The 18,296-nt window shown below is 41.1% G+C and overlaps 1 long non-coding RNA gene and 1 pseudogene across 1 annotated transcript; both read left to right on the top strand.

Moving 5' to 3' along the window:
* LOC118833242 overlaps nucleotides 1-18,296 on the top strand; it is a 632,463-nt pseudogene that overhangs the window by 43,849 nt on the left and 570,318 nt on the right.
* LOC118833246 lies at nucleotides 7-3,187 on the top strand. Its single transcript, XR_005009304.1, has 2 exons — nucleotides 7-981; nucleotides 2,009-3,187. It is a non-coding gene; the product is annotated as an uncharacterized LOC118833246 (long non-coding RNA).

Genomic DNA, 18,296 nt, shown 5'->3' with positions numbered 1-18,296 from the left:
TTTAGAATTGGCTTCTTGTGGGTTAGTGGGTTACTGTTAATGCCACGACTATTTTGTTGTGGAAATTTCAGTGGTGGAATGATAATTTTGATATTCTATAATACCCTCTTTCAGATTAGTTGCTAGTTTTCTCATGGCTCATTTATACTTCAAGATATTTATATTTATTTTAAATACTTAGAGAACTCTTTGACTTTTGGAGCCAATGACACAAGACCATAAGATTCATCAAGGGATCTCAGACATGTCATAGGTTTACCCACTCACTTCGCCAAAGGCAAACTTTGGGGTCCACAGAGGAACAGTGAATAGCTTCAGATCCCATAGCATTGGAATTATTTTGTTGAGAATTTCCTCCATTTCAAAACGTCTGGTGTGCCAGAGATACAAAAATTCATCTGTTGTTCACATCCTTAGGTTGAGGGCCCGAATGTACACTTGTAATCAATCTATTTATAGACAGGTTTGACATTGGGTGGAATATTGTTCAGTTTCTTCATTTATAAAATGAAGATAGTAATACAGTCTATTTCCTGGAGTGGTTGTAATATGCAGATAGGATATGCGTAAAGCACATTGGAAACCTGAAACTATGGTACAAATGAGAGATATTATTATCATTATCAGCATTGTTGTTCCTATTTATTACATGCTTATCACTACTGTGACCTCTTGGATAGAAAACCATGGTCTTGAGGTGAGAAGGGAACAATTGAGCGTATTCTCCCTATATATTACAATTTGTGTTAGTGGATATTTATTGCAGCAATCTGTGTGATATGCAACATTGATTTTGAGACTTTTACTGTCTAATCCTAGGAGGGTGTCTGAAAAGGAAATTCGCCCAGTTCGAATCTGCTGATTGAATCACAGAACACTTGACAAATGGCGGGATGATCTCTTTAAAAATCAAGTCACCCAGTAAAAGCTGCTCCTTATTGCATCATAGAACACTTGTGATGTTATGATTCTATCGCCAAGGTAACTAACATGGGCAGAGGGTGGTAACAGCAAGTAAGGGACTTAGAGAGATCATTCCTGCAAAGGAAACAAGGAGGCAGGTTGTGGGTGGTGTTTGGGACAGGGGTATTTTGACATAGTATGTAATGTTATGTTATACAAATATTGGCTGCGGATTATTGTATTATGCTGTGATTTGCGGTAGATTACTATGTGGCACTGGGTCTGGGTTTAGAATTGGCTTCTTGTGGGTTAGTGGGTTACTGTTAATGCCACGACTATTTTGTTGTGGAAATTTCAGTGGTGGAATGATAATTTTGATATTCTATAATACCCTCTTTCAGATTAGTTGCTAGTTTTCTCATGGCTCATTTATACTTCAAGATATTTATATTTATTTTAAATACTTAGAGAACTCTTTGACTTTTGGAGCCAATGACACAAGACCATAAGATTCATCAAGGGATCTCAGACATGTCATAGGTTTACCCACTCACTTCGCCAAAGGCAAACTTTGGGGTCCACAGAGGAACAGTGAATAGCTTCAGATCCCATAGCATTGGAATTATTTTGTTGAGAATTTCCTCCATTTCAAAACGTCTGGTGTGCCAGAGATACAAAAATTCATCTGTTGTTCACATCCTTAGGTTGAGGGCCCGAATGTACACTTGTAATCAATCTATTTATAGACAGGTTTGACATTGGGTGGAATATTGTTCAGTTTCTTCATTTATACAATGAAGATAGTAATACAGTCTATTTCCTGGAGTGGTTGTAATATGCAGATAGGATATGCGTAAAGCACATTGGAAACCTGAAACTATGGTACAAATGAGAGATATTATTATCATTATCAGCATTGTTGTTCCTATTATTACATGCTTATCACTACTGTGACCTCTTGGATAGAAAACCATGGTCTTGAGGTGAGAAGGGAACAATTGAGCGTATTCTCCCTATATATTACAATTTGTGTTAGTGGATATTTATTGCAGCAATCTGTGTGATATGCAACATTGATTTTGAGACTTTTACTGTCTAATCCTAGGAGGGTGTCTGAAAAGGAAATTCGCCCAGTTCGAATCTGCTGATTGAATCACAGAACACTTGACAAATGGCGGGATGATCTCTTTAAAAATCAAGTCACCCAGTAAAAGCTGCTCCTTATTGCATCATAGAACACTTGTGATGTTATGATTCTATCGCCAAGGTAACTAACATGGGCAGAGGGTGGTAACAGCAAGTAAGGGACTTAGAGAGATCATTCCTGCAAAGGAAACAAGGAGGCAGGTTGTGGGTGGTGTTTGGGACAGGGGTATTTTGACATAGTATGTAATGTTATGTTATACAAATATTGGCTGCGGATTATTGTATTATGCTGTGATTTGCGGTAGATTACTATGTGGCACTGGGTCTGGGTTTAGAATTGGCTTCTTGTGGGTTAGTGGGTTACTGTTAATGCCACGACTATTTTGTTGTGGAAATTTCAGTGGTGGAATGATAATTTTGATATTCTATACTACCCTCTTTCAGATTAGTTGCTAGTTTTCTCATGGCTCATTTATACTTCAAGATATTTATATTTATTTTAAATACTTAGAGAACTCTTTGACTTTTGGAGCCAATGACACAAGACCATAAGATTCATCAAGGGATCTCAGACATGTCATAGGTTTACCCACTCACTTCGCCAAAGGCAAACTTTGGGGTCCACAGAGGAACAGTGAATAGCTTCAGATCCCATAGCATTGGAATTATTTTGTTGAGAATTTCCTCCATTTCAAAACGTCTGGTGTGCCAGAGATACAAAAATTCATCTGTTGTTCACATCCTTAGGTTGAGGGCCCGAATGTACACTTGTAATCAATCTATTTATAGACAGGTTTGACATTGGGTGGAATATTGTTCAGTTTCTTCATTTATACAATGAAGATAGTAATACAGTCTATTTCCTGGAGTGGTTGTAATATGCAGATAGGATATGCGTAAAGCACATTGGAAACCTGAAACTATGGTACAAATGAGAGATATTATTATCATTATCAGCATTGTTGTTCCTATTTATCACTACTGTGACCTCTTGCATAGAAAACCATGGTCTTGAGGTGAGAAGGGAACAATTGAGCGTATTCTCCCTATATATTACAATTTGTGTTAGTGGATATTTATTGCAGCAATCTGTGTGATATGCAACATTGATTTTGAGACTTTTACTGTCTAATCCTAGGAGGGTGTCTGAAAAGGAAATTCGCCCAGTTCGAATCTGCTGATTGAATCACAGAACACTTGACAAATCATGGGATGATCTCCGAAAAAATCAACTCACCCAGTAAAAGCTGGTAGAATCATCAAGATTGAAACAATGTAAATATGATGTTGCCACAATAAGAATTACACAAAACCTAGCAGCAGAGACATTAGACCACAGGTCTTAGAACACAATATATCAGAGAGCAAAAGACTTGGTGCTCTGGCCAAAAACCATGCAAATGTAAATATTATCTTGAATGAAAATAAATAGAGATTTGATAAACTCTGTGACTTTCGAGACTTTGTTAAAAAAAATCCTGAACTTCATAGAAGATTTGACATACAAGAATCTAACCAAACCTTAATTCAGAGCCCCCAGTCCTCCCAACTGGCAGGTTCAGCTCTGATTCCTTATCTAACTATTTTAATACCAAAGGTCTCCTAGAGTTAAACATTTTTACCTGAACATAGAACAAAAAAAAACACAGACAAAACATTAGACAGACATTTCACATGAACAATTTAGAATTTGCATTCAGACTCACTTCCAATATTAAACCAAATCACTTTCCTTGTGTCAACCCACGAGTGCTTTTCTTCCAAGCACTAGGAGACATCCATTATCCCCACTTAGGTGCACTTTCCGTGGGTCGACTTATTGTCTTCCCAGCTAGCCAACAATCTTCCTAACAGGAGGAGGAATGTTAGGAGGATCCTTTCCATCCTCCCCAGGTACCTTTTCTTAGAGCTCTTATTTCCTGTTCTAGGCAAACCTTACTTCTCAATCTAGAACCCCCAGACTTGACAAGGCAGTACTACTACCCGTTTGTTCCTACCTTGCTCAGGTGACCTGACTTGCGCACTCTCCAGCCGTTCCCTTTGCGTTCGTCTGCACACTCTTCTTGTTCAAACAAGGTCTCGGGTCCTTCAGAGCCTCCAGGGGGTTTTCAGCTTAGACAGTGGGACCGCTCTAACAGTGAGCGGGAGCGCTCTTCCCTCTGCCCTATCTTACTCACCCTTCCTGGGGTCTTCAGAATCCCGGACGAGCCCCCAAATTGTGAGAAACGTGGTTTTGGGGATCACTGGACTTCCTAGGCAGGGCCAAAGTCCTGAGGAAGAACCCTGTGATAATCCCTAGGGAAGGCTGTACAGACCACAGGACTCCCAGAGGAAGACCAAGTGGTAGCCATCCCTTAATCCGTGGGGATCACAGGGCCTCCTAGGGGTCAGACCCTAAGGAAGACCCAAGCAATGGCCCCTTAGGATGGCAGTAAGATCACAAGGCTCCCGAGACAGGGCCGGAAGTCCTAAGTGTATTGGCAACCAAAAATGGGCTCCTTAGCACTTAGTCAACAAGTGCCCTTGACTAGTTTGGCTTTTTCCCCTGAACTGAATGCTGTTTGTATGTTGGACTGGAGTAAGCTTGTCGGCCCCTTCACCTTGCTTCCCTTGCTTAAGCTGATGGAAAGAACCTGTGCTTTCCCGGTCAACCCCTTCACCTTGCTTAAGCAGATTGAAAGAACCTGTGCTTTCCCCGGCATACCTTACACCCCCCGCAGAAGCTGGATGGTTAAAAGCAGCTCCCGTTGGAGCCAGAGGCTGCTACAGCCACAGCCACAGCCACAGCCACAGCTGAAGCAGGAGCTGCCAGTAGCAGAGCTGACCTACGGGAGGAAGCTGAACAAAGACTTCAGGCCAGTGGGTAATCTTTTTACCATAGAGGGGGAAGCATGATTTTGCTTTACGCAATCATGCTTCTCTGTAGCCTCCTGGTTACTCTTTCGAGGCGTACTTATTGGGCCTGGAAGCTTTTGATCAATATATCAAAATGGGGTTGCTGGTTCATGGGTTGGTTACTGTGGAGCCTAAATATATGTTTTGATTCTTTTGCCTTCTACTTTGAGAGTTTCTTATATCCGGCGGTTCCGAACCTTTCAGACATGTTTATGATCCTCTTTGAGATTATAAACTCTGCCCTCCTAATACATTTGGTGACGAGGATGGGATCGCTAGGTATAAGATCTCTATTTAGAAGCAGAACAATTTCAGAGGAAGAGATGAATATCCCAGGATGGGAGGATCCATTTTATTCCTCCCTAGCAAAAGAATTGGCTAAAAAAGCTGGACCATGTGAAAACTGGGAACCAAGGCTACGGAGAGGAGATCCTAGGGATTTGGAAAAGTGTTTACAAGAAGTTGGGATTCAGTCAGGGGCATCACTATCTAGGCAAAGCTGGATAGTGTTATCAGCCTACCGGCTAGTATACGAAAGATTGAGATTAAGTGAAAGACATGGGGGCACTCCTACCCCACAGCAAGAAGGGGAATCTCAGATAGCAGGAGACCAAACTGACTCAAATGAGAACTTTTCTATTAATGTGGCTAAGAGCAACAGGAGACCAAAAAAGCCCAGAGTGCATTTCAACCCAGCCCAGAAAGAGCCTGACTGCCTGCTTCGTCCTAGCCATGGTGGCAGAGGAAGTGAGTGGGGGGAAAATGAGACAACGTTAGGGGCTGAGGCACAAAACACTACTGGGGTTCAGGATGTCCCTCACACAGAGAACAGGAGATGGTTAAATGATAAGACAAGGGCTCGACCCATACAAAGGAGGAAGACAGAAACCCGAGGTGAAGATTCAGTTACAAGGGAAATTCAGGAAGATTTCTCACCGCAAGAGGTCACAGATATTTTGAGTAGATTCAGCCAAAGAATAGGAGAACCATTAATATCTTGGATGGTAAGACTCAGTGATCAAGGGGCCAGTGGAATATCAGTAGATAGGACAGACTGTATGAGATTCATAGGTATCAGCCATGATCCTCTAGTTCAACAAGCTTTTAGGGAACATCATCAGCAAGGAGATGGTGATAGCAGGACTACTCTGTTGGCGTTAGCCGCTGTGGGATGCAATAAGAGATATGCTACTGATTCTATGTGGCCCACTGAGCACAGACCCTGGTATTCACTTAGAGATTGTATCATGAGACTAAAGGAGGAGGTGATGAAGACTGCCATTATGATAGGAACCGCAGACAAATATTACAATGATCCAATGGGACTGCCTCATAGGAATTTAATAATTAGGACAGCTCCCCCTGCTTATAAACAACTAATTTTGAATTTATTACTTGGAGAAGTAGGGAGCCGTCTTACAACAGTGATAAATAAGATTTTACAGTTACATGACTTAGGTGACTGGGGAAGGGATAGATCTCCTCGAGAGAGAAGGGTGAATAACCAGCAAACTTGGCGCCAAAGGAGAGTAACAAGGAAAGAAATGTTTACTGCTCTATTGAGAGCAGGGGTAGGTTTTGAAATGATAGATGGAATTCCAACCAATGAATTATATAGAATGTATAGAGATAAAGGACTTGATAACAGGAGAGATAGGGAAATAAGAACTGCTCCTGCAAATGCTACAAATGTTGAACCTTCAAACCCAAGTGAATCACATGAAAGGGAATACTAGGGAACAGGGCGAGCCCCAGTCCAAATTAAGGAAATACACAGGCTGGATTGCAGACCTCACATTAACTTGACCATATATTGGAAAAATGGGTCAAGTACGGTAACTGAGGCATTAATAGATACTGGGGCCGAGGCCACCCTTATTTATGGAAATCCAAACAGGTTCAGCCATGGAACGCCTATTACCATTACAGGACTAGGAGGGACTGAAATATCAGCCAGGCAAGTTAAATTAATGATGAAAATTGGACAGTTGCCCAAGAAAGAATATAGTGTGGTTATTGTGCCTATTCCCGAATACATCATTGGAATAGACATATTGAAGGGTATGACCTTAAATTTACCCGAAGGGAAATACCAATTTGCTGTGAGGAAAATGGGCATTAATGCAGTCTTAGTGGGGAAAATCAAGATGGATCCAATCACTTTGCCCGAACCTTCTAAAATAATTACTTTGAGGCAATATCGTGTGCCAGGTGGGCAAGATGAAATTGCCAACACTATAAGAGAATGTGTTGAAGCAGGAGTGTTAGTCCCTACAACTACTCAATGGAACAACCCTGTCTGGCCAGTCCGAAAGTCAGATGGGACATGGAGGATGACAGTAGATTATAGACAGCTGAACAAAGTGACTCCTCCCTTGTATGCTGCTGTTCCAGACACGGTTACTTTAATAGAGAGAATACAAAAACATGAAGGGACTTGGTATGCAGTTATTGATTTGGCCAATGCCATCTTTAAAATCCCAATAGACCCCAAGCAATGGAATCAGTTTGCTTTTACTTGGCAAGGCTGACAGTATACATTTACATGCCTGCCGCAAGGATATATTCATAGCCCAACTATTTGCCACAGGATTGTAGCTGAACATTTGGATGAATTAAAGTTACCTGGTGTACAGCTTACACATTACATAGATGACATCATGATACAGGGAAAGAATATAAAGGAGGTGGAGGAGAGTTTAGCATTATTAATTGACCATATGAAAAGCAAAGGATGGGAAATCAACCCCGCAAAGGTTCAAGGGCCAGCTCAAACTGTAAAATTCTTGGGGATACAGTGGAATAGAGGACTGCGAGAAATTCTCCCACAAGCTCGACAAAAAATCCAGGATTTTCCCACCCCTACCAATGAGAAAGAGGCCCAAAAGTTTATAGGGCTATTTGGTTACTGGAGACACCACATCCCACATTTGGGACAGATTTTAAAACCCTTGTATAAAGTCACCAGAAAGAAATATGAATTTGACTGGGGACTTGAACAAAGTAGAGCTTTTGAGGAAGCAAAGGCTGCTATCCAATTAGCTCTAGACTTATGGCCTATGCAAAATGGGCCAGTGGAGTTACAAGTGACTGTACAAGATGACTATGCAAATTGGAGTCTGTGGCAAAAACAACAAAGCCGAAGTGTACCTTTAGGCTTTTGGTCAAGGAAACTGCCCTCATCTGGAGTGCAATATACACCTTTTGAGAAGCAGCTGTTAGCTGCATATTGGGCTTTAGTAGAAACTGAGCAACTAACTCTGGGTCATGAAGTGGTATTAAGGCCTGGAATTCCAATTATGACTTGGGTAATGAGTACCCCAGCTTCTCACAGAATTGGACATGCACAAGAGGCAAGCATAATCAAATGGAAGTGATATATTCAGAATAGGTCCAGAGCAGGCAAAAATGGAGTTTCTGCTCTACATGAATCTGTGGCGAACATTGATACTGAGAGCAATGAAAAGCCCCTTGAATCTAAGCAACAGATGGTACCATCCTTAGTGAAATGGAATAATGGATATGACGGACTAAATGAAGAACAGAAGAAACATGCTTGGTTTACTGATGAGACAGCAAAATATTTAGGACAGAAGAGACATTGGAAAGCAGTAGCCTATAACCCCTGTACAAGGAGAACTCTGGAAAGTTCTGGGATAGGTGGAAGTAGCCAATATGCTGAACTGATGGCAGTGCATCAGGCCATCAGAGCAGAGAGAGGAGGACAGTGTCATATATTTACTGACTCGTGGGTGGTAGCTAATGGATTAGCTACGTGGATGCCTATATGGAGGAATCAGAATTGGGAGATTCATGGCAAACAAGTTTGGGGTAAAGAGTTATGGGAAAATATATGGGACATGTCTTTGGTTACAGATCTGTCAGTTTTTCATGTTGATGCTCATGCAACCCTGACCACACCAGAACGTGAGTACAATGCACATGCGGATCGACTAGCAAAGATTGCTACTGAATGTATTGTCCCTACTCCGACTCCAACTGATGACCCAGCCTTATCAAGATGGGTCCACCAGACTGCTGGCCATTTAGGGGTCCAGGCCACCCATCGATGGGCACAGGATCGAGGTATCAGTATTTCTCACGCGTTGTTAAAACAAATAACAGAGGAGTGTTGTATATGCCAATTAGAAAAAGAACGAACTCTTCCTAGGATAGTTACTGGAGAAATAGCAAGGGGAAAAGTTCCAGCCCAAATTTGGCAGATAGATTATATTGGCCCACTACCCCAGGATAAAGGATGTAAATATGTATGTACGTGTGTTGACACCTATTCAGGTGTACTAGTGGCTTGTCCTTATAAAGACGCAACTCAGAAAAACACCTGTAAAACTCTAGATACTGTAAGTTTATATTATGGAACCCCAATGCAGATTCAAAGTGAGAATGGGTCACATTTCAAGGGCAAAGAAGTGAAAAGATATTGTGTGTTGAATAATATAGAATGGATATATCATATTCCATATTACCCACAAGCATCTGGGCTAATTGAAAGAATGAATGGATTGTTGAAAGAACAGCTGAGAAAATTAAGCTCTAATAATTCATATCGACATTGGAAGGATAATTTGTCTATTGCCTTACGTAATTTGAATAATAGGCCCTTAGGGGGGAGTACACCTCTAGCCAGAATGATGACCCCAAATCTGCAGATCAGAGAACAGCAAACATGTGAGATCCAAAACATTGAATTTTGGACTGTGAGGGAAGATGTCCCACTACCAAGTCCAGGAACACCTGGTTCAGCAGGATATGATTTACATTGTATAGAGAATTTTAGGTTAAATAGGAAAGAGATAAGAAAAACCCCTACTGGAGTATGTATGAGAATCCCCAAGAATCATTTTGGACGGATATTACCTAAACCAGGATTAGCGGCTCAAGGAATACATGTATTGGCTGGAGTGATAGATTCTAAATATCAAAAAGAAATTGTTGTGACACTCCAGAATATGGGTAAAAATCCTGTACAATTTTGTAGAAATGATAGGATAGTTCAAGTGATTATTATCCCCTGTGAAAAAATACCCTTTGTGAAAACTGACCCTCCTCCCAAAATAACTACTAGAGGGGCAAAAGGGTCTTGCTCCATTGATAGAATAAAGTCAGGAGCTAAGGTATGGGTAAAACGGAAGCCAGATGATATTCCAAAGGCTGCAGAAGTTATAGCCCATGGGAAGGACAACACTGTAACAGTTGTCTATTCAGGGGAAAATAATTACCAAATCGTACCCCTGAACCATATATTTTACCGTGAATAGGTTATAATAATAGATTCACAGACTCCACAGGTATGGCTGATGCTGGTAAATGCCATAAGCCACTCAGAGGAAAGGTGACCTTGTGTGATTAACGGATGAAAACTTGTACATTTGGGGAAAGGCTGGGAGGACAATCCTAGTCTCTATCTAGGATGGGATCCTCTTAGTTTAATTTTCCCATTGTGTTTCCTTGTACATCTGGGGAAAGGCTGAGAGGACAATCTTAGTCTCTATCTAGGGTGGGATCCTCTTGGCTTCCTCATTATGTTCCTTTTGAAAAGAAACATTTCCCACCTGAGTTTGGCTCTGATGTTGGATCTTTGCATAACTGAAATCTCAACCAAACTTGAGATGATTTTATTTGAAGAATAATAGTCCATACTTGTCTACTCTTTTTGTCCTTTGTTTTGGCTAACGTTGTTGCTAGTTCTGTTTCCTTTAGGCTTAAGCACCCTGCACTTTCTGGTGACTGCCTAAGCACATAGCATTCTTGGAATTCCTGCCAGCTCATTAAAGAACTGACCTCTGGAATGGGACTTTTTGGGGCAGGGCCATCTCTACATCCAATTTCAGCATGAAGAAGCTATGGAAAATGAGACCTTCACCCCTTACCCCAAGATTTTGAGCCCCAATCATTCAAGGGGGGGTGGGAATGATGATAGTGTTCTATGTTTACTTATTTTGTGTTATCTTTGCTATGTTGTTTTATTATTATGATATTATTGATCCTATGTAATGGATACAAGGATTTAGGGGTGGACATTTGAATTATTAATAATTATTTTGGGGATGATTGATTGAAGAGATTATCTTTCTGGGACCTAGGGGTGGATCACATTTGAATCGTAAACCAATATTTAGGAATGTCACCAAATGATATGTTTTGCTTTATAATGAATGATATGTTTTAGTTTCCTTTGTAATTGGATCACAATGTATGTTCTAGGATACATGGCTGATTAGATTATGTATCCTATAACAAGGGGTGGAGTGTATTGGCAACCAAAAATGGGCTCCTTAGCACTTAGTCAACAAGTGGCCTTGACTAGTTTGGCTTTTTCCCCTGAACTGAATGCTGTTTGTATGTTGGACTGGAGTAAGCTTGTCGGCCCCTTCACCTTGCTTCCCTTGCTTAAGCTGATGGAAATAACCTGTGCTTTCCCGTTCAACCCCCTTCACCTTGCTTAAGCAGATTGAAAGAACCTGTGCTTTCCCCCGGTGTACCTTACACCCCCCGCAGAAGCTGGATGGTTAAAAGCAGCTCCCGTTGGAGCCAGAGGCTGCTACAGCTACAGCTACAGCCACAGCCACAGCCACAGCCACAGTCACAGCTGAAGCAGGAGCTGCCAGTAGCAGAGCTGACCTACGGGAGGAAGCTGAACAAAGACTTCAGGCCAGTGGGTAATCTTTTTACCATAGAGGGGGAAGCATGATTTTGCTTTATGCAATCATGCTTCTCTGTAGCCTCCTGGTTACTCTTTCAAGGCGTACTTATTGGGCCTGGAAGCTTTTGATCAATATATCAAAATGGGGTTGCTGGTTCATGGGTTGGTTACTGTGGAGCCTAAATATATGTTTTGATTCTTCTGCCTTCTACTTTGAGAGTTTCTTATATCCGGCGGTTCCGAACCTTTCAGACATGTTTATGATCCTCTTTGAGATTATAAACTCTGCCCTCCTAATACGCTAAGTGATGTCCCCTTAAGAAGGCCGTGCAGATCACAGGGTTCCCCAAGGGAATCCAGAGTATTAGCCCTCTTAACACCGCAGTGGGGATCACAGGACACCCCAAAACAAGATCCAGGAGTAAGCCTGGTGAGCTTCCACTGCCTGTTGCTTCCCTGCACTTGACCTTAGGAAAATCCATCTGATTTGCCCATTCACACCCAAAGAACTCAGGACCAAAGTGGGCAGAGGAAGGCATTTTATTATGCTCCCCGAGAGAGCGGCTGTAGTGCTCATGGGAACACTCACTGATACAGCTGCAGGAGGAGGGGTAACCATTCCCTCCACTCCTGCTAGAGTCATGGTTAGTTTACAGTTTTTGTTTTTTACATAGTTTTCCTAGGTTATACAGTTTATATAAATAGGATAACAAGGATACAGAAGCAAAAGTGAAGTTAACTAGATTTTCCTTGTCTTAGTTTAGGATTAAACTATATTCTTTTACTTCTCCTACTTTCCCTCTTTAACATATGCAAATGATGAAAATCAGTAGGCCTGGATTCTTGACCAAGACCAGACCCTAGATAAGCTTGAACAGGTTCAAGTGGGTTTGGCCTCTCTAATTCCCTAGATTGCCTTTTCAAAAAGTATGCACATGCATACAAGCCTCTGACCTCTCACCTGACCGACCTTGAGGCCTGGTCTCTGCTAAAGCTGGGGTGGGGGAGGGCGGAGAAGCACACCTTTGGTTCTGTGGAAACAAAACTCCTCCTCCCATTTCTTACAATGGTTATGACTGTTTATTGGGTATTTTCCTTCATCTTGTTCTCTTGTACTTTTTCTTCTCTTTGATCTCTGTCCCCTTCTTTGGGAAAAAGGAATGGGGTGAAAGAAGAATTTGCTTAACAGTAAATGATCTCTTTCCACTCCATTGCCCCACTTCTCTTCCTATTATCCTAAAGTACAGCTTTTTACTTTTTTCCTTTCCTTTTCATCTCCATTTCATGCTGGACTCTCTAGTGTTGGACATTGTTTTGCTTACAAGCAATCCCTCACCTGTCCTGACCTTTCTCTTTTCCTCTTAAACCCTGCCCCCACCTATTTCTGTGTTAAGTTCAGTGTGTATCTATATCAAGCTTTATATATATATATATACACATACACACACACACACATGCATGAAGGGCTGTGTGTGTGTGTGTGTGTGTGTGTGTGTGGAGAGAGAGAGAGAAATTTCATCTTTCTTTTATGTGGTTCAGATGAAAGTGAAATATGCACTTCCCCACAGCCCCTTCCTTCATGTTTGCATACTTATAATCTCATGCACTTATTATGTGATACCAAGATTCCTTTCCTCTTCAGAGTTTCCCCTTCCCTCTCATTTCATTATTATTCTAAGACTATCAAAACAGACCAAAATCATCTCCAGGTCTCCTGTTTTATATAACTTTCTCTATGACCCTTGAAGACATTAGGGTTCTGAAAAGACACTTGTTTCCATTAGAATATAAGCAATTCCTTATCATACTGACCCTTCCAATTAATCAAATGTATTTACTTCTTTATGTTTCTCTTTACTCTTGAATTTGAATTTCAAAGTTTCTGACCAGCTCTGGCCTTTTCATCCGGAATGCATGGAAGTTGTCTAATTCTTGATTCCCTGCTACAATATCTTCAACAAGTGACAATTCAGCATATGATTGAATACTCCCAGTCTCAGGGACTGTGTTATGTTACAAAGCAGCTCATTCTATCTTCAGAGAATTCTAATTATTAAGAAGATTTTTCCCTGTATTGAGTCCCAAGCCTGCCTTTATGTAATTCCCACACAATGGTTTTAGTTCAATTTTCTTTAGCAATATAGAATATAGTTAAACCTTCTTCTGCATGACAGTCCTACACATAGTTGAAGCCAGCTGTTATGTTATATCATTCAGTCAAGAAACATTTATTAATCCCAAGGAACTGTGCTAGGCCCTCAGAGAGTTTAAAGTCTGTCAAGGAAGCCAATATGTAAATAGCATATTTTAAAAATAATATCATATATGTAATGTTTATTAAAAAATCTTTTTAGAACCATGATACGAAATAAATACAGCATAGATTGAGAGAGGGCACTAGCAGCTAGGTGAATAAAGAAAAGTTTCATGTAGATGGTGGGCCTTGATAAAGGAAGGAAACATGCATTTATTACATATCTACTATATGCCAGGAGCTTTATACACATCATTTGATCCTGATAATAACCTTGGGACATAGGACTATTATTATCCTCATTTTGCAATTGGCAAAACTGAAGGAGACTTGCCCCAGGGTCACATTGTTAAGTGTTTGAGTCCAGATTTAAATTCAGGTCTTCCTGACTCTGGGCCCAGTCCTCAATCTACTATACCACCCAGCTGCCTGTATAGTGACCTGAAAAGGAGAGGAGTGGGAAAATGCTCTAAAGCAGTATTTCCCATTCCAGACTATACTGTGTAAAACATCTAAATATCTACATTCTGTACAGTGGTCAGTTTGGTTTTCTGCAGTCTCTGTGCATCAGGGAGATAGGAGCTGTCACTGGAGATCAGAGAGAAAACGGGGGGGGGGGGGGCGAAGAGAGGTGCCAGGGAAGAAGAAATAGGATACTAAAGGGAAGGAAAAGAAACAAGAGGGTTTAAAAAAATTTTTAAGTTTATAATTTTTGAGGCATATGGGACTTGGCAATAAAAGTTTTGCCAAGGTGTTTAAAATTTGCCCCAGTGGCTAAGAGACAGGAGAGTGCCCTGTACTTGGAATTAAAAGGCCTAGGTTCAAATGCTTGATCAATCCCTTCCTATGTTGTCTTGGGCTAGAGCATTCAGGTCTCTTTCAGCTCTCACATTTTTGGCTAACATGATGCTAAGGCTGGGAATGCTGCTTGAGAGAAGAGGGCCTTAACCATTTTTTTGTGTCATGGACCACTTTGCCAGGCTAGTAAAACATCAGAATAATGTTTTTAAATGCACAAAACCATAAAAATATGAAAGAAATAAAGTTGAAATATATTTATCTATGACTAATATAGAAATATGTTTTGCATGACTTCACATATATAATGAGTACCATATTGCTTGCCTTCTCAATAGATGGAGGAGGGCTGGAGAGGGAGAGGATCTGAAACTCAAAAAATTTTAAATAAATATTAAAAAATAAATGATGAAATTTAGTTATTGAGTTTTTTTTAAAAAAATTGAGTTCACAAATTCCAGGTTAAAGATTCTCTGCATTAGAGAAGTTGCTCTCAGTCTTATGCCCCAGAATCCAATCAGGTTTGATGAGAGTCCACAAAAGAGTCATGAAGGATCCTCCTAAAAAGGATCTACTTTTGAATACAGGCCTTAGCATGGAATGGAGAGGCTTTGTGATAAGTATGGGAAATCACCTATTCATTTCCATAAGCCATGCCCCATGCCTTTGTAGCAAATTGGGGTCCCACAAGTGCAATGCATTGTCACTCTTACTGACTTGTGGGTCCCCATCTCCCTGATAAATCCTCATCTCCTGCATCTAGCATGTTGTTCACGAATCTCTTCAGAGTCAATTTCATAGCAATTGCTTTTAAATACTCTGGGAAAAAGCATTTGAAAATCAAGAAGCACTAGGCACATGTACCCCAGATTTTGATATTACTGGGCACTTCAGTCTTCACTCTTCAGCATGCTCAGCTAAAAGAGGGAGCTTGCCTTATGAATAGTCATCTGTCTGTTACCACCTCAAGCATGGGGGATAGTTGGTGACAGCCTTCACTCATGATACTTGTTAAGGAAGTGGGTGATCAAGTGGGTGAGGGAGGATCACAGTTTAGCAGTGGGTAAATACATGGCTGGACACTGAACTTCTTCATCTGAGTAATGATTATGTCTTACTTTCTTATTGTTGGAAGATCAGAATCAGATTGTGACAGCTGCAGATGCCACTCACCAGAAATGGAGAAGGGACTCTATATGGACTCCATGGTACCTTCCATACAGGGTGTCCACAAAGTGGGGTGAGTGAAGTAAAAGCTCTTTAAATCCTGCAGACCCCACCGCAAAGTCCCTTTGCCTTCTAAACTTCATGCACTGTGCCAAGTGAATACCATAATCAAAAAAATTTGGTCCATGCTGACACCAAAGTCATCTAGAAAGTGTCCCAGTTACTGGCAGGTCATATGGAAATACTATCCTCAGATTCCAAGGCCTGTGCCCCAACAGATACATCATTTACATACAGCAGTAGAGGGCCACACAAAGCATACTCCCAAGTGCCGCTGAACCAGATTAAAATATAATTGGGAAACATTTAATAAAACAAATACACAGTAAAACACAGAAGATATTAATAGATGGTTTTCTAAGTCAATATGTGCCTCCAAGGATCCTTATAAAGTTTTATGGACTCTCCTTTCTATTTGAGCTTGACACCCTACTCTGTATCTCACATTGTCTACACCAGTAATGCATTTGATCCTCTTCTCTGCCTCTCAACATCCTTATTTTCCTTCAGTTCTAGAGTCACTTCCCCCATGAAACTTTCTCTAATTCCCCCATCCCTATCCCACCCCATTACCACCTCTGTCATAGAGGACTCATGTGTAATACTTTTACCCACCTTTTTCTCTTCCTCTCCTCCCTGACTTCACTCTCCTCAATGGAGGAAGGTTAAAAGTGGTCCAAGTCAATTTCCAAGGTGGCAGTGCTGTTTCAGTCACCTCTATTTGGGGATCAGTGTCAGTATAATTTTCTTCTGTTTTTTAACGCTTCTAGGAGGCATGACTTGAGGTTAAGGTGATCAAGGGATCCATAATGAAAGCCCATGGCATTCTCCCTCTTGAACAAACTATGCCCATATGGCATCAGGTGTGTCTGTACTTATAATTGAAATGCAAAGATAAAACGTTTTATCTTCTTATGGAAGTGAATGAAAAAGTAATCCACAATAGTCACTGTGGTACAGCAGAAGGAACATGGATGAGTCTAGGGATCAAAAAATCTGGGTTTTAGTCCTCTTATTCTCATTTAAAAATTTTGTGATGCTATTGGGCTTCTCTTAACTTTGCAATCCACCCATGGCTGCCCACCCTGTGAGATCCTTACCTAGGAATGTTTAACATTTGGTTCTCCAAAAATGCGTGACACACTTTTAAGTTTAATTTGCATTTTCTACATTTTCTCCATTACTTCCTTAAGCTGGAAAATAAAATAATAACACAAGCTCCAACTTATAGTATTTGGTGGTTTCCAAGGTGTAAATACTTACACTGAAAATTTAACAATTGGCTCTTGGGAGCTGGTATGAGATGGATTCATCAACCCTCTGCATCTCATCCCTGTTCTCCCATAAGTTTACCACACAGAATCCACCCAGCATTCTAGGGATCTCCCTTTATTTCTCTTGATATCATGAAGAAACTAATAGAGCACATAACCTGTCCATTATTTATCTCTCACTCTTATCATATGACCAATCTAATTTCTTTTTAGATCATGCATTAAGTGATATTAAGAATAATAATAAATTAATAATAGAAATAGTCATTGTAGTGAGTCATCATTGTCATTGTCATAGCAATTATATTCAGCATCTGGGGCACTCCTTTAATTTTTAATACATCACTTTTTTTCTAAAGTCATTTTCATAAGATCATCCACGTGTGTAATCAGTCCAATACACTTTATTCCTGCAAACATGTCCCTGTTTCCCTTGTTAGTTTTAAATGGTGAGCCAAGACTTTTGATGTGGTATTTTCTTTTTTAACCAGAAACAATCTAGGACATATTTATTCCTCATATTTCTCTCTTCTTAAAGGCAAGGGGGGAGGTGGAGAAGGAGAGGTAAAAGAATTGCTTATATCATTTTCAAAAGCAAGAAGACATGGGGGCAGAGCCAAGATGGTGGCTGGAAAGCAGGGACTAGCATGAGCTCCCCGCCAAGTCCCTCCGAAAACCTATAAAAATGGCTCTGAACCAATTCTAGAACTGCAGAACCCACAAAATAGCAGAGGGAAGCAGGGCTCCAGCCCAGGACAGCCTGGATGGCTGCTGGGTGAGGTCTTTCGTGCACAGAGCTGGGAGTGGAGCAGAGCCCAGCGTGGGCTGCATGGACAAACCAGACCAGGAGCCAGGCGGAGCAGGCCTAGTGCCCTGAATCCGTGAGCTGTGGCAGTTGCCAAACTTCTCAACCCACAAACACCAAAGACAACAGAAAAGAACTGCAGAACCTACAAAATAGTGGAGGGAAGCAGGGCTCTAGCCCAGGACGGCCTGGATGGTCTCTGGGTAAGGTCTATCCCGCATGGAACTGGGAGTGGAGCGGAGCACAGCAGAGCCCAGCATGGGCAGCGTGGACCAACCAGAGCAGGAGCCAGGCAGAGTGTGCCCTAGCACCCTGAATCAGTGAACTGCA

This window comes from Trichosurus vulpecula (assembly GCF_011100635.1).
Source record: "Trichosurus vulpecula isolate mTriVul1 chromosome X unlocalized genomic scaffold, mTriVul1.pri SUPER_X_unloc_6, whole genome shotgun sequence".
In the NCBI taxonomy this organism is placed as follows: domain Eukaryota; kingdom Metazoa; phylum Chordata; class Mammalia; order Diprotodontia; family Phalangeridae; genus Trichosurus; species Trichosurus vulpecula.
The sequence above is the reverse complement of the archived record's forward strand: the minus strand, read 5'-3'. Positions and strand labels throughout refer to the sequence as shown.